We start from the raw sequence: 14,222 nt of genomic DNA, 5'->3' as shown, positions 1-14,222 counted from the left end.
ATAGACCCTGCAGCAGGCTAGGGAGAAGCACTGGTCAGAGAGGATGGGTTCTCCAGCTGAACACATGCTCACTGGAACCCCCCACCCCAAATCATATAGGTCATACAAAAGGTGCCTCAGGAGCTAGCATGGGTTCATTTACCCTAGGTCCCCAAGACTGGGTGCAGGGCAGCTGGAATGGCAGGTAAAGAATGGCTCCTTTGTGGAGGCTGCATTTCATCCTATGTAGCTGGTGATACCCTGGCTACTTGAAACAGCAGGGGCCCAAAGATCAGGAGTCACCTGTAACACATAGTGGCCAAGGGAAACCATTTACTTAGAAAAATTCAAACCCTTGGGAAGGGCTGTTACAGAATAGAGCCTGCTTTCTACCGCTCATCAGAACCCACTCACCCTGGGGAGTCTCTTTGTGTCTTCCCTTTAGAGTGCCATAAACCAGGCCCTTTCAGCTGTGCGGCCATAGCCTGCTCCCATTGGGCTCAAGGGGCAGCAGGATTAGGCCTTTTGCTAGCAGACCACAGTTTTCTCTCTAAATGTTGGGTGCCCAGTTTGAGGCAGCTGGGGCCTGATTTTTCAGAGATGCTGGAGTTGGTGGGGGGCTGCAGATGTTTAGCACCTCTGAACATGAGGTCTTTGGTGTCTCAAAGGCATCACAGCTTAGAAGCCACTTTAGAAAATTTGGGCCTACTAGCCTTATCCTTGAGAGGTCACCAGTGCCCTCAGCTCCCATTGAAACCCAGAGGTGTTGAAGACTTTCACTAACTCTGGGAATTATTAGTCTACATTTATACTGTATTAGCACCTAAAGGCCCCAGCCAGTATCAGAGCCTGATTGTGCCAGGTCCTTACTCCAAAATAATTTACAGTCTAATTACAGACGAGGCAAAACAAATTGGTATGACAGACAATAGGAGAAAAGGAGGTGGGGAAAGTAGGTTAACAATATGATTTTAAATTACATAGACTCAGAAAGTATGTACAGTTTGATGGTTCTGAATCATTTAAATAAGGTTAAAATGTCATGAAGTAAATACAAACTTTTAACAGTGAGGATGATTAACCATTGGAACAAACTACCAAGGCAAGTGGTGGATTTTCCATTTCTTGACAGAATGCCTTTCTGGAAAATATGTTTTAGTCAGACATAACCTACTGGGCTCACTATAAGAGAAAGTGGAAGAAATTCTATGATATACAGGAGCTTTCAAGCTAGATGATCTAATGGCCCCTTCTGGCTTTAAAATCTATGAAATCCCTTTCTGTCTCTCTCTGTGTTGGGTTTGTTTCTAGCCCTACTGATCACCAAGTGGCCGATTGCTTGCAGTCAGAAGATGTGGCACCTGAGGAGGTATTTGAAGGAGGAGAGGACCATGACCTTATGGACCCATTCAGAAAGGGTGTTCCATACTCAGAGAGGCATGAAAGAAATCATGCTACAGTTATTGGAGGAGCAGACAAAGGGACAGTCAAGGTTCCAGTCCCTAATCTGAAGATGACAGTGCTTCCCTTCCACCCAACCTCTCCCTATCCCAACTCTAAATTTAGCCTCCTCCCTGCATCACCACAGAAACCAAGCTCCACTGAAGGTTGGGTAGCTAGATGGCATCACTGAATAGGAGGCATACAGGTGATGGGGCACTGAGGCCCAGAACAAAGGCCCACCATTGGCTGTGATGGCAACCCAGAGCAGCAGCACTGGTGGCATATCTGTAGTTGGAAACTGCTCCCTAGAGTCTTTCCTTGACAGCTGTATAGATAAAGTTCTGGCAGACCTCACAAGGGATAGGGTCCACACCCGGCCTCTTGTCCCATTATCACAGTTTCATCAAAGTCTGCAACAAAAGGAACCAAAGGGTTCTAAAGCATTTCCAGGGAGAGAAATACAAACTCTAGGGGATCTGGGCAAGCCTTCCAGAGCCCCATGGCCTCTAAGAAGCCAGCAGTGGTTTGAGAGGAGAATATTTCTGAAAGGAAGCTATTTTGCATTCCTTCCCTTAGCTGTCAGTCTGCATGTTCCTTTCACACTAATTATATGACCTTCAGAGGCATTAGCGCTGCAATTCCCAGCCCTAGGAGAGGACAACACTCTCTACTGTTAAATTGAAGACATGAAACCTCAGAGACTAAACCAAGATTGAAGTTCCTCACACACACACACACACCGTGAAGAAGCAAGATTTGTTTAAAGGCATGGACCAAAGCAAGAATATTAACAAGCTAGAAACACCAATGACATCTCTGGGGTGTTTTTATTAGTATCACCCTTTTGTAACGTTTTGAATGCTGGTCTTAAGGAAAATGCTGATAATCCTGCTGAAGTATTCTCTCTGACCTTTTGGCTGAGTGTCCGCCAGGCCACCCCCCTGCAGGACAAAAATGTAGCAAACTACTCCCCTAACAATTTGGGTTTTAAGTAGTGGGCCTAAAGATGAGCCAGGTGTCTAAGCTGAGACTGGCGCCTCCTCTGGGTAAATGCCCTTCAAACACTCTTTTGAGAGTTGACCATGGTTTCTAAATAAATGATTTTTTAAACATTCATGTTCTCTTCTTGAAGGAGGAAGAAACCCTGAGCTGCAGATCTTTGCCAAGCATACAAACTGACTCAAAGCAGAATCACATGGAGTTTGAAAATTGAAGACAGACCCTACTCCCAATGAGAGTTTTCCCACTAGTTTAATTGGGAGTAGGATCAGGGCCTCTAGATTTAATAGTACCAGTTTTATAAACAACATAGGTGAAATCCTGGCTCAGATAAGTCAATGGCAAAGTTCTCATTCAACAGGGTAAGTATTTCACCCTATGTCTTCTATTTGACCATAAAGAAGGTCCGTCCATTTCCCTCTCTTTTTCTTCCCCACCACACAGGTATTCTCAGATGCTACAAGGACTTTTTATCTTTATGCTTTGTTTCCGAATTAACTCTGAGGAAATGATCCCTAAAATCTCCTAAACAGTTCAGATTGTGGCAGGTGATTATGCTAAATCCAGTGAACAGCAGGCTCCCTTAGTTTTGGGGATGGAGCAGTAATTGACAGCCAAAAAGAGAAATTTTCTAATGGAATTCTATATCAGCAGTGTATCAGTCCTTCGCCATGGAATCAAATCTAAGGACAATATAACTCCTTACATTGCTTCATCAGAGATGGGCCTTTGGCCAACTAGTTTTTTGCACAATGTCTTTTGAAGAAAAAGTGAAGTCACAGTTTTGCTATGACTTTTTAAATGATGAATGGGAAATGTAACATTTCCCCCCCCCCTTCTTTGTAATATTCCCCCAACCCCCATAAAAATACCAAATAATTCTATTCACATATCAATTGTACAAAATCATCTAGTTCAAAGTGATCTCTTAACTGTAGAGGCTCTGGGCTGGAGATCCTGCTGTCTTTACACAGCCAAAATTCCCATTGACTTCACTGGGCTTCAAAATTCCCATTGACTTCACTGGGCTTCAGTTGATTTCAGAGGGAGGTTTGGCTGCCTAGGAAGTGCAGGATCAAAGCTTGCAGCAGTGTTTCTTGAATTCCTTAAGATCACTTTTGTACAAGATTTCTTTTAAAACTGTTTAAGATTTATCTAATAAGTAATGCATTGCAGTGTAAATGTCTGCCCTCTGCTTTTAACAGCATTAACTACAGCCCCTGAATTTTATTAATCCCAATTTGGTTTTCTTAGCATACAAAAAAGAGGGGTTCGACAATAATCTTAAAACAAAAATATAAATTTATTTCTTAAGAGGTTTTTACTTACCCTTTAAAATATGCACAGAAATGCTGACACACAGATACTGCTTTTACAATATTTGTGTTATATGAAAGTCAGATTCAGATTTTCTCTTAAACTGAAAAGCTTCCTGCATATGAAAGCAACCACAATGAAATTGTGAAGCTCATCTTATATTCTTTCCACAATATAGGAGGGATATCCCCTGTAAAATTAAAGTCAAGAATAAAACGAGACCATTAGGATATTAAATATGCCAAAATAGATTCACTGCCTCTAAATCAATGTTGTTTACTTAGAGAACAGAAATGCTTTTTGCACAATGTCAAAGTGCAATTAGTTTTTTATACAACAATAATTCAGGGTACATTAATTAATTTGGATTGAATTACAAAGGAAACAATAGAAATGTTCATAACTTCAATTTTAATGCCAATTGAGTTAATTGGAGCCACTGTTGTGCCAGTAAACATTCAGTTCAATAAGCCACTAAGCACTATATAGTGTCAAATATAAGCTATTTGCCAGCGTACTGCTGAAAGAAAAAAAATCAAATCTACATACCCGGAACACCTGGGAGGTGAGGTAAAATCTTGATATATGTACCGAAGCTATGCATTAGTTGTGGGGCCCGATTCTGCATTCACTGTGCAATCCAACCTCCTCTTTAAGTCAATTATGGTGCTGGCTGCACAAAGTATTGAGGGCTGGGAGCTACTAAGTAGGTTAAAGATTTTCATAATGAAAATGCATTTACAGACATTTCTGGAAAAAATGACATGCTTATTCCCAGCCCAAAGATGCTGTGTGTGTGTAGACATCAATACAAATTCTATTTTGCTCTTTAAAAATGGACTTAGTGACATGGTTTGAATGAGAGCTCTTGGCTTGAAATGAATGGGAGCTCTGGATGTAAAGTACTTGTAGGGTTGGGCCCTGGGAATGTGAAAAAAGGTGTTTTCACATTTTAACACTTTCTGATTATTATTATTATTTGGCAATTCAAATAACAGGTTTATTTTTAACATGTCAGATTTGCCAGTGACTTTGGCCTGATCCTGCACTCTTTATTCAAGTAAATGTCCAGCTGAGTTGTGCCTAAGTAATAAGCCTTTGGCTGGTCCAATAAAATTTGGTTTAGAAATAGCCAAGTTACAAGTGTGTGCATATAACGAATAGAGAATTAGCACGTGATTGTCCTGCATTTCCTGTTAAAATTCCATTGAAGTCAACTTAAAGAGAATGAAGGAGCTGGCCCTAAATGTTTAAAAACACATCACGTTGGAAAGCTTTAGATAGACACATGACAAGCATGACAGGTACTGCAACAGTGTAGTCCACTGTGAAAACAGTCTAATAAATGCATTAAGTTGCAAATTCAAACAGCAGCTAAACAAACAAATGTAAGGCCCAATTCTGGCCCCAGAGACACACCAAATGAAAGCCAATGCACATACACTTCAGGACAGAATTTGGCCCTAAATTGGTTCATTTTAATCTTACATTGTATGACTGAACAACAAAAATAACTGAGGGGTCCAACGTAATTCCTCCAATCTTCCTCCTCTCATTGAGTTCGCTGGAAGGGAGATTAGGCCCACATTTCACTTATTTCTATGGGGTTTTTCTTCTTCACTTCTCCCTTCCACATTTTCACTAAATGGTTTTGCCTGAATAATGTGTACTGAAAATGGCAATCACACCACATAGCTCCTGCTCCCCTTGACTTCAGTGGGTGCAGAATTGGCCTTTCTGGCTTCACCACTGAGGTAAGGGGACTATCCCAAGTGTGTTGATACCCTCTCATAGCACAGGTGCTTCCTTCATGCCAAATACTAGATTAAAACTCTTTTAGGAAATCTCTTAACATTTAAAATCTATGTTGATACAAATATCCCTATCCTCCTATCTCGGAGGGCAGGTTGTGCTAGACAGTTACAATTACTGGTGGGAAATAAACATTTTAATTAGTTTTAAAACTGCTTTAAAGGCTCTAAAAGTGATTTAAAGGAACTTCTCCATAAATAGGGATAGTCACAGTTCTGGGGTCCAATATCACGTTACCTGCCAAGACAAGACAAGTTGCAGCATCTATATCACTAGAAGGCCCAGAATCCTAGCCCTCCAATGAGATTTAGCAAGTGTTTTTTTTTCCCCTGATGGTTTAATTCATCAAATCTGATCCTGATTCAGAACTGAATAATGCCAGTCCTGGACTTTGCATCAGTACGATTCTAAATCCCACTGGTTTTTGGGGGGTGGAGAGAGAGAGGAAGGATAAATGAATGTTTATGTCAGGTTCTTTTGGCAAAAATGGCTGTTATCTCAAAGCTGCTCAGAGCTATAGAGCATTAGAAGTGGTCTTGGCTAAGGTAGATCAGAGGGCAGAATGCAGGTGAGATGATCAAAGGTGTTAAATAAATGCACTGTGTTCTATGGTTCTGCAATGCTTACAGAAATAAAGAAAATCGAGTGTTTAAAGCTTGTCTACAAAAAGGTGTAAAGATGTTTATCTAGCCTTGGGTGTTCACTATATGATGGATTTAAGTGTTTAACTTCTTTCCGTATTGATGGTAGTTAGGAGCGCAAATCTCTACCTATTAGGAGATCAGTAGATCCCATAGTTGCTCAATGGGTATCTCGCAGTGTAAAGATACTATTCAATGGTGGGAAATGCAGTACACTTTTAACATTATGTATAGTAGTGATGACACACCATTTCTGGTTTAGCATAATTTAAGAACTATATGATGATTCCCAGTATATTACACTGTCTACCATCACACATACTTTATAGCTACCAGTCTTTCTGCTGAATCTTCCGAGACAGAGGACAGCTTCCTGTAAGAAATTCCAAGCAACATTGTAAACAATGAATGTTTCCCTACGGTCTGTGCTTATGCTTATGTATCAATCAGTACACATCACAGCAGAAAATGTATTCATGTGCTCTGTGCATGTCTGTGATCATGTATAGATATAAACAAAAAGACACAGTTAGAGAGATAAACACATATCTCATGGTCCTTTTCACTGCTGTTTGGAATTTATGATAGTGTTTCTATTTAGGTCTTCAAATAGTTAACATTCTATGTAATACTGAAGAGAATACTGCTCTTTATACACAGAAATGCATATATTAAAATACACATACATACCAAGGTTGAAAAGCAGTATCACTACTAGTAATAAAATCAAAATGGTTCTCACACAAGAGCCAGGGTAGTTCATTAAACAGAGACACCATCATGGACTCTGGGTAAGTTTCCCAATTGAACCTGTACATTTCATATGACATGTATAATATTACCTTAAGCATGAAGTGCAACAAAATTAAAAAGACTTTATTTACTATTCTTTATTCAACACTCCCAACAAGTGCAAAAGGTTGGCTGGTTTAAAAATTGAATATTTACATTTCAAGCACTCTTATTGAGGAACCTTTACAACAATAGCATGCAAAGACTGCCCCCCCCATCTGCTTTCTAAATATACACGTGGCAACTTACTAAATAGCACCCTTTGTGCTATTGTGATTGCTATCAAAAGTGAACCTGCAAAATAAAAAATCTGAAAACACAAAAATGCAACAAAAATTAAAATAATCAAATATTTAAAATCAGCAAATGCATTGTAATTCAGAATAATGAACAAAACACTATAATCTTATTTTAAAATATGTCATTTCCAGGGAGGCAATTGTTTACCTCTTAGTGGTGGGCCATAGATTGCCAATTAATGCAACTTAATTCTGTAGTTGTTTCTGTTTAAAGAGTATTTGGAATGATTTTTTTCTGTTGTTTATGATCAAACAAACGAGCCCTGCTAATCTTATATTTTATCTCCCTAACATATGGAAAAGCTATTTATCCTAGCCAATCACAATAAAGTGAAGAAAACCCCATTTTATGGAAAGGTATATATCACAAGTTTGTTCATCATTAAAGATATGATTACCAGTGAAAACCCTCCGAAAGTGGCACATTTATGATTCCAGGAACAGATGGGGACATACATTTTCCTTGCAAATACTTTTGAAATTGCTCTACTGGTAGCAGTATAAAAATGATATACAGATGCCAGTGCCAACGAAGCCAGGACAAGAGGCCCAGATTTACACAGTAAAAGCTTCACATGCGCTCTGTCAGCTTTGATTGATCTGTACTATACCTCAGAAACTTGTTGACTGGTAAAGGAAACAGTGCAAATAATTCACTGCAACAAGCCAGATAATTCACAGAGCCAATCGGTCTACTTCACTTTTCCTCACCAAGATGCATCATTTTCCAGCATGAGCAGTATTCAGCGTCAGGGAGGGGGAGGGAAAAGGAAGGAAAGAAAGAAAGAACGATAGGAGTAGCTCACACAAAAGAAAAGGCGAGACAAGAGAAGTTGTTTTGGGTAATGGGCCCAGCCATCTACCTTTTCCACTTTGAGCCCTAGCAGAGCCATTCAGCCCCAATTGTCATTATCATATTGATTAAGTTCATCAGAGTGCAATTTTAGGTTTAACGCCAACGGATTGGGAAAGGGAGCAAAGAATTATCTAAGAAAAGCACAACATTCTCACCGCAGGGACGTTTCCCTGTTCCAGTTCATTGATGGAGTTGATTAAGTTTAAATGAAGCAGACACTGGATAAAAGTAAGGGTATTGACCACTGGGCAGGGCGGGCTGTGCTTGAAAAGGCCTGATACATGCAGAAAAGCAAGATTTGCTAAATGCTCTAATCTTCAATCAAATCTAACATCAATACAGACAAAGTTTGGTAATGAGAGATTCAATGAAGCATGCCGGAGAAAGAATTAATCCTCTTGGTCTAAACTGGGTTCAACTTTGAAGCCTGCTCCGAAGGAAAGACAGTTATCTAAATGCTAAATAAGAAACTTATTGTACTTTTCATGGCATGCTAATCTTTTGTCTATTTCATCTCTATTATTTGTATGCTCATAGATTGCAGTTGTCATGGTGATTATATCAAACCACTCGGAGCAGATGACTGCGAGGACTCAGGGCCTGCATATAACCCTCAACCACACACACAAAAACAAGGCATGGCAATTAAGCCCCTTCTGTCCGGCCGGCCAGACCCCCAATATTGCCCTGCGGGTGCAGGTCAGGAAAATCTTTATGCTACCAGCCGGAGAGCTAGCAGTCAGCCAGGCCCTGGCCACTAGCTCTCTTCAGTGCAGCAATTTAATTTGCTGTGGCAGTCAATACCGTTTTAAGCACCCCTGCTACCCCACCCCTGGAGAAGGGAGACCATCCAAACCAGCGAGATCGCTCTCCTCTACGCTCAGCCCAGCCTACGCGAGGTGCTTTTTGTAGGCTTGTCTTGATAAGCTTTTGATGTCACAAATCAAACACTCGCCAGGAGGTAGATAATGGGGAGTGTGATCTCCTCGATTTGTACATAGCTAGCGCTTTGCATCGGCTCTGCCTTGAACTTTTGGGAGGGAGAGTAAAACAAAGGTGTGGAATTTGACAATTGCGGTTGAAAGCGGGGGAAAGCGCTGAGCGCCCGGACCAGCGGGGCTGCAGGGTCTGTCCTTCGCATGGAGCAGCTCCCTGCGCACCACCTGGAGGGACGCAGGCTCCGGGCTCCCTAGGCCGGGCAGCCATTGACAAGGGGAATTAGGATTCATATATGCTAATACCTAGGGGCCGGCAGACACTTTAATTGAGAAAGATTAGAAGGCAGGGGGAGGAGGAAACGGTGAGAGCAGGAAAGGGAGCTCGGTGAACGGCGCTTGGTTCCCATTTGTAGACAGGCTGCTCAGGACAGCCACAGGAAGCTCTGCGTAGTTTGTTGGCAAACAGCGAGCTCGCCTCTTCCCTCCGATCGCCGGGCAGGGGCTCGGGGAAGGGCCCCGGCCGTGACAGACGGGCAAGCTACGCCTTTGCAACTCCTGCGACTTGTAGGCCTGATACAGACCCCCCTCGGGGAGGAGTCCTGACCCGCCGGCCCAGAGCAGCCACTGGCCACATAGGTGAGACACTGGACAGATAGGCTGCATAAGATTGGCTAGGCAGGCAGGCCGACCGACCAGACAGGAGCCAGGCAACCCAAATCGACCAGACTGCACAGACAGACCGCCCAGACTGCACCACACGGACAGGCAGATGCCTGGAGAGAAAGACCCGCCCTTGCCCAGGGGCACCTGCTCCCCATCTGCCCAGAAAACTCCAAGTCCAGTTTCTGAAATCCCAGTTTCTCCCTAGGAATTTGAGGGAGTAATTAGAATTTCACTGCAAACGGGGGGAGGGGATAAAGCAACCAGCAGAAGGGCATGGGGAGTCCAGGAAAAGAGGGGGAACTCCTCTTGGGCTTGTTTCACTATTATATAATCATTTGAGCGCATAAAGGTTGTACCCCAGCTTTTATGTGTTTTACAAAAGTTACCAAATTAAGGTCGGATTAGGGTTCCCTCCAGCACTGGAGGGAGCTTTAGAGGCTGGGAACGGCAGATATAGCCCGGCTGTGTTTATTAAAAGCTTAAAAAGTAATAAAAGGGGGGATAGATTCCGAGAGAAAGTAACATGTATAACTCTTATTCAAGGAGCAGCGAGCAGGGCTGTGAACTTGAATAACTGTTTGAACTTTAATTTGTTCATTAACAGGATTTGCCCCTGACCGTGAATGTTATTACTTCTCTAAAAGCGAGGTGCAAATGAAAAGCCATAATGAAAGAGCCTGGCAAAAAGTTAAATGCCTAGTAATTACACTTGTCTCATTGAAAATCTAAAGTAATACAAAAGTGATGAAAAATGGGAGCTGGGCTGATATTCTCCCAATGTCCCAACCTTTAAACAATAGAAACGGAAAGTTTAAGGCCTCCATTTGAACTTCATCTCAATTCGAGAGCAACACATTAAGCTCGTGCGAATATAACAGAGAGCCACTGATCCAGATGAACTCTAGGTATTTAAGTATAGGGATATGTAAAACGGTTATGTTTAAACAAGTAAAAAAAAAACCCTTATAAAGTCTTGGATTTTTTTTTATGTTTTATTTTCCTTTTCCTCAGTGGGGTAAGTCTGTTTTATTCCTCTGTTTGAAGTCTTGAGTGAAACATGGTGTCAGAAGTCTGATCTAATCTGCATGTTTGTATCCTAAACAGGGCACATTAGCTCCTCTCTCCCCCATCACACCGACAGTAGATAAAACTCTGGAGATCTGGAATAAAACAAACTACTGCTCCTCTCAGAAGGTATGTGACTTTGTACTGATGCTTTTGCCTGTTAGCTCCGCATTGACTGTCTTTTCATCTGTCAGTTATTTCTTTCCTGTTTTTGTCAACTGTTTTTTATATATTCACTTGTCATCTGCATCCTTCCTCAACAGGAACATGCAGCCAGGTCGCAATTAAATATACAGATACACGAGCTGTTAGCAAGATTTCACCCTCACATCCGAGTCAGAAAGCACCAAAGTTGGGGGGGGGGGGGAGGGAAAATGATTGCCACGTCACTTATTCTTTATACTTAAAATGTCTTAAAACTCGCCGGCAGAGCGATGTGTTTGTTATTCAGACACTTTCTTTTGTTAGCGTCCCTTTCGCTCCCGAAAATCTTTGAAGTATTGACTTAAACTGCTGCTTTTTGGTTTTTAAACTCGTAAATGTAAAAAAAAAAAAAAAAAGAGAGAGAGAGTGTGTGTCCCCAAAGAGATTGTCTACCAGCTGATCTTACCCATTCGCTTCTTCACCATTTTCTCCTCATCACAATCACTATTTCGAGACGAAATAGTGGAGTCAGACGGGTTTGATGCTCAGTTCTCTGGATACTCTCCCCCGGATTGTATTATCGCTTGTCTTTACACGCGGTGGAGGGGATCAGCCGACGTGCTTCTGTTGTGCCTGGGAAACATTCATAGCACCGTGTCTGAGAGCAACCCGCGCTAGCCTGATCTTACCCCACTCCTGCCACCACCCCCCGCGGGACCAGGGTGGGGGGAGCCTCTGCACAGGGAAACTCGACTCAATCGCTCCGACTGGCCCGTCACGTCTCCTTGCCCCGGCCCTTGGAAAACGTCAGCCCCCGCTGCCGAGCTAGCACAACTGTGGGGCCCGGGGCCCATAGCTGCGGGGTGGGAGGGGCGCAGCCTTGCAAGGGAGGGGGAAATACAGACCGCCCCCCCAGCGCGGGGCAGTTGCCATGGCGGGAAGCCGGCGAGCAGAGAGAGAGAGAGCCGCGGCGGCCGGGCTGCGTCCTGCAGCAGCTCCGCTCCTCCCCGAAGCTGGCGAGCCGCCCGGTCAGACGGAGCTCGAGCCTACAGCTCCCCCGCCAGCCCTAGGAGAGAGGGAAAGCCCCCGCCCCCAGCCAGCCCTGAGGGAGGCCGCTCTCGGCCGGCTGCGGGCGCTGGGAGGGAGCGAGGGAGGAGCGGGCCGCGCGCCGGGCTGGCTGAGGGATTTGTTTACACGGGAGAGCGGGAGCGAGGACTGAATAATTGATGTGGCGGGGCCCGCGCGCCTCCCGAGCGTCCTTTCGCGGGGGGCGGGGACTGGTGTTCTCACAATAAGCGCCGCACTTACAAAAAGAAATTTTAATGGCGTGGCGGCCAATTAAAGCGATTAGCTCCTCCCAGCCTCTCTCTCTCCCCCCGCATCTCTGTTCCGCTGGAAACGCTCAGAAAACGACGCCTCCCAGGGGGCTCCCCCCACACCCCCACGGTGGACGGGAGGCGCTTCACGGGCTCCCCGCAGGCGTGGGTGGGTGTCTGGCTGTTCGCCTCCCCCTTCCCCGGCCGTGGGCGCCAGCGGGCCGGGAGTGGCCCCTCACCTAGGTGTAAAAGGGAGCAGAGCGAAGCCACCTTCATCTGCAATGGGGAGACCAGGTGGAGCTACCGGCCCCAGCCTTTCAGGAGCCGCGCTGAACTTAGCAGGTGGGCCCCTAGGCCGCACGATGGGCCCCCTGCATGGTGGGACCTGTGGTCTCCCCTCAACTCCATGTCAAAAACTAGGGTGCCAGGGGGGAGCTCCTGCCACGTGGGCTATTCTTTACACTTCGACCACCCCTTCGCTAGGTTGTAACCAGGCACCGGAGGACTCTGCTATGCAGCAGAAAAGCCTCTGGATATTTTCAAGATGAGCTGTGAACACACCCGGAGTTTAACCAAATTAAAGATGCTGTTGTGAGCGTATGCAAACTATTATTTCAAAAGAAATGCCACTTGGGAAATGATGAGAACAGGAGAACCAGAGTCCTGTGTAGAGGGCCCCTAGGAAGCCAATGCACTTCTATAAACAAGGCTTAGGTGGGACTGAGTGATGCACTGGCCCGGTGCTGGTGTTCTGCACTGGTTAAATTATACTTCCTAAGGATGTGCTACCAGCCAGCTCAAACCCCGCTCAGGCCTTTTCCCTGAGAGGACATATAGCGTCCTGCAGGCTCTGCAGTGTCATTGCTGGGGAAAGGAACAATTCTGGGGCTTCTGACAATCCAGCATCTCTGCTGTTTGCATTTATTTAGAATCATCTATCACTGGGGCACTGCTTAGATATTTGTACTACCCAGTATGTCCTTCATAAGAGTGAAGATGAACCACACTGGTGGTACAGGAAGCAACTGTTTCAAAATAGTATTAAGGGCCAACAAGAAAAGCAAAATATGTGTCATGCAGAGAGAAGTAAATTTTCCCGTACAGGAACAGCTGTGCCCAACCTTTATACCCATATAACTGTCTACAGTAGGGTGACAGTACTGCATTAACTATACTGGTATAGTGTAAGTGGTACAACCTTCTTGTGTAGAAAGGCCTTATTTTTTAATTTATAAAAAAGCAGCTCTAGGGCACCATTACAGTCATTAGAAGAACACTTTTTTGGGGCGGGTCACTATCCAGAAAAAAAATCCTACCATCCACAAGCAAATTCCTTTCCTTCAGCCCCTCTCTAATCCCCAGTCTGCCTGATCAACAGTCCCGCCCCAGGGAAAGCCTGGGTAAACCAATAGGCCTTGCCAGGTGAGCTGAATAGCAACAAATGCAGACTCTACTGGACCCTGGGGGAAAGGTGGGTACCATAGCTGAAGACTCATCTATTGAAGCCACTGACAATCTCTGATTTAAATCAGGAGCTGTAAACTCCAGTGCTTTAGCTGATCATAACCTGCATTATCATATGAGGATAGAGGTAGTTTCTAAAATATCCAGAGAACAAGACACTATGGGTGCTGGAAGTAGAAAAACACCTTACACTGGACCGGGAGACTAAATGGAAGCCAGTGCAGATCACAGAGCATGGGTATAGTTTGCTTTACATGAGAAGTACCATGAAACATACAGATGGCTACATTCTGCACCAGCTGAAATGTCTGAATGGCCTTCGGATACTGTCTCACATATCAGTAACCCAGTCGTTAGGTGACAGGGTTGGGTAACTAACAAGGCCCTCATCCAAAAGAGAAAGTCCCAATATTTTTTCCAAGCAGAGATGAAAAACATGGCGAGTCTCGCCAGTGCAGCTACCTGGATAGCTAGAAGCTGCTGGAGGCGAAGTT

At 44.1% G+C, this 14,222-nt stretch overlaps 1 long non-coding RNA gene across 1 annotated transcript in view; it reads right to left on the bottom strand.

Moving 5' to 3' along the window:
- Nucleotides 1-11,915, bottom strand: part of LOC125641310 (uncharacterized) — a 15,872-nt gene extending 3,957 nt beyond the window's left edge. Inside the window, exons 1-3 of the long non-coding RNA XR_007358021.2 lie at nucleotides 11,415-11,915; nucleotides 6,514-6,564; nucleotides 3,751-3,928 (exon numbers count right to left, since the gene is read on the bottom strand). This is a non-coding gene — a long non-coding RNA (uncharacterized LOC125641310). The remainder of the gene's footprint in view (nucleotides 1-3,750; nucleotides 3,929-6,513; nucleotides 6,565-11,414) is intronic.
- Between the last annotated feature and the right edge of the window lie 2,307 nt (nucleotides 11,916-14,222).

This window comes from Caretta caretta, chromosome 8 (assembly GCF_965140235.1).
Source record: "Caretta caretta isolate rCarCar2 chromosome 8, rCarCar1.hap1, whole genome shotgun sequence".
NCBI lineage: Eukaryota > Metazoa > Chordata > Testudines > Cheloniidae > Caretta > Caretta caretta.
The sequence above is the reverse complement of the archived record's forward strand: the minus strand, read 5'-3'. Positions and strand labels throughout refer to the sequence as shown.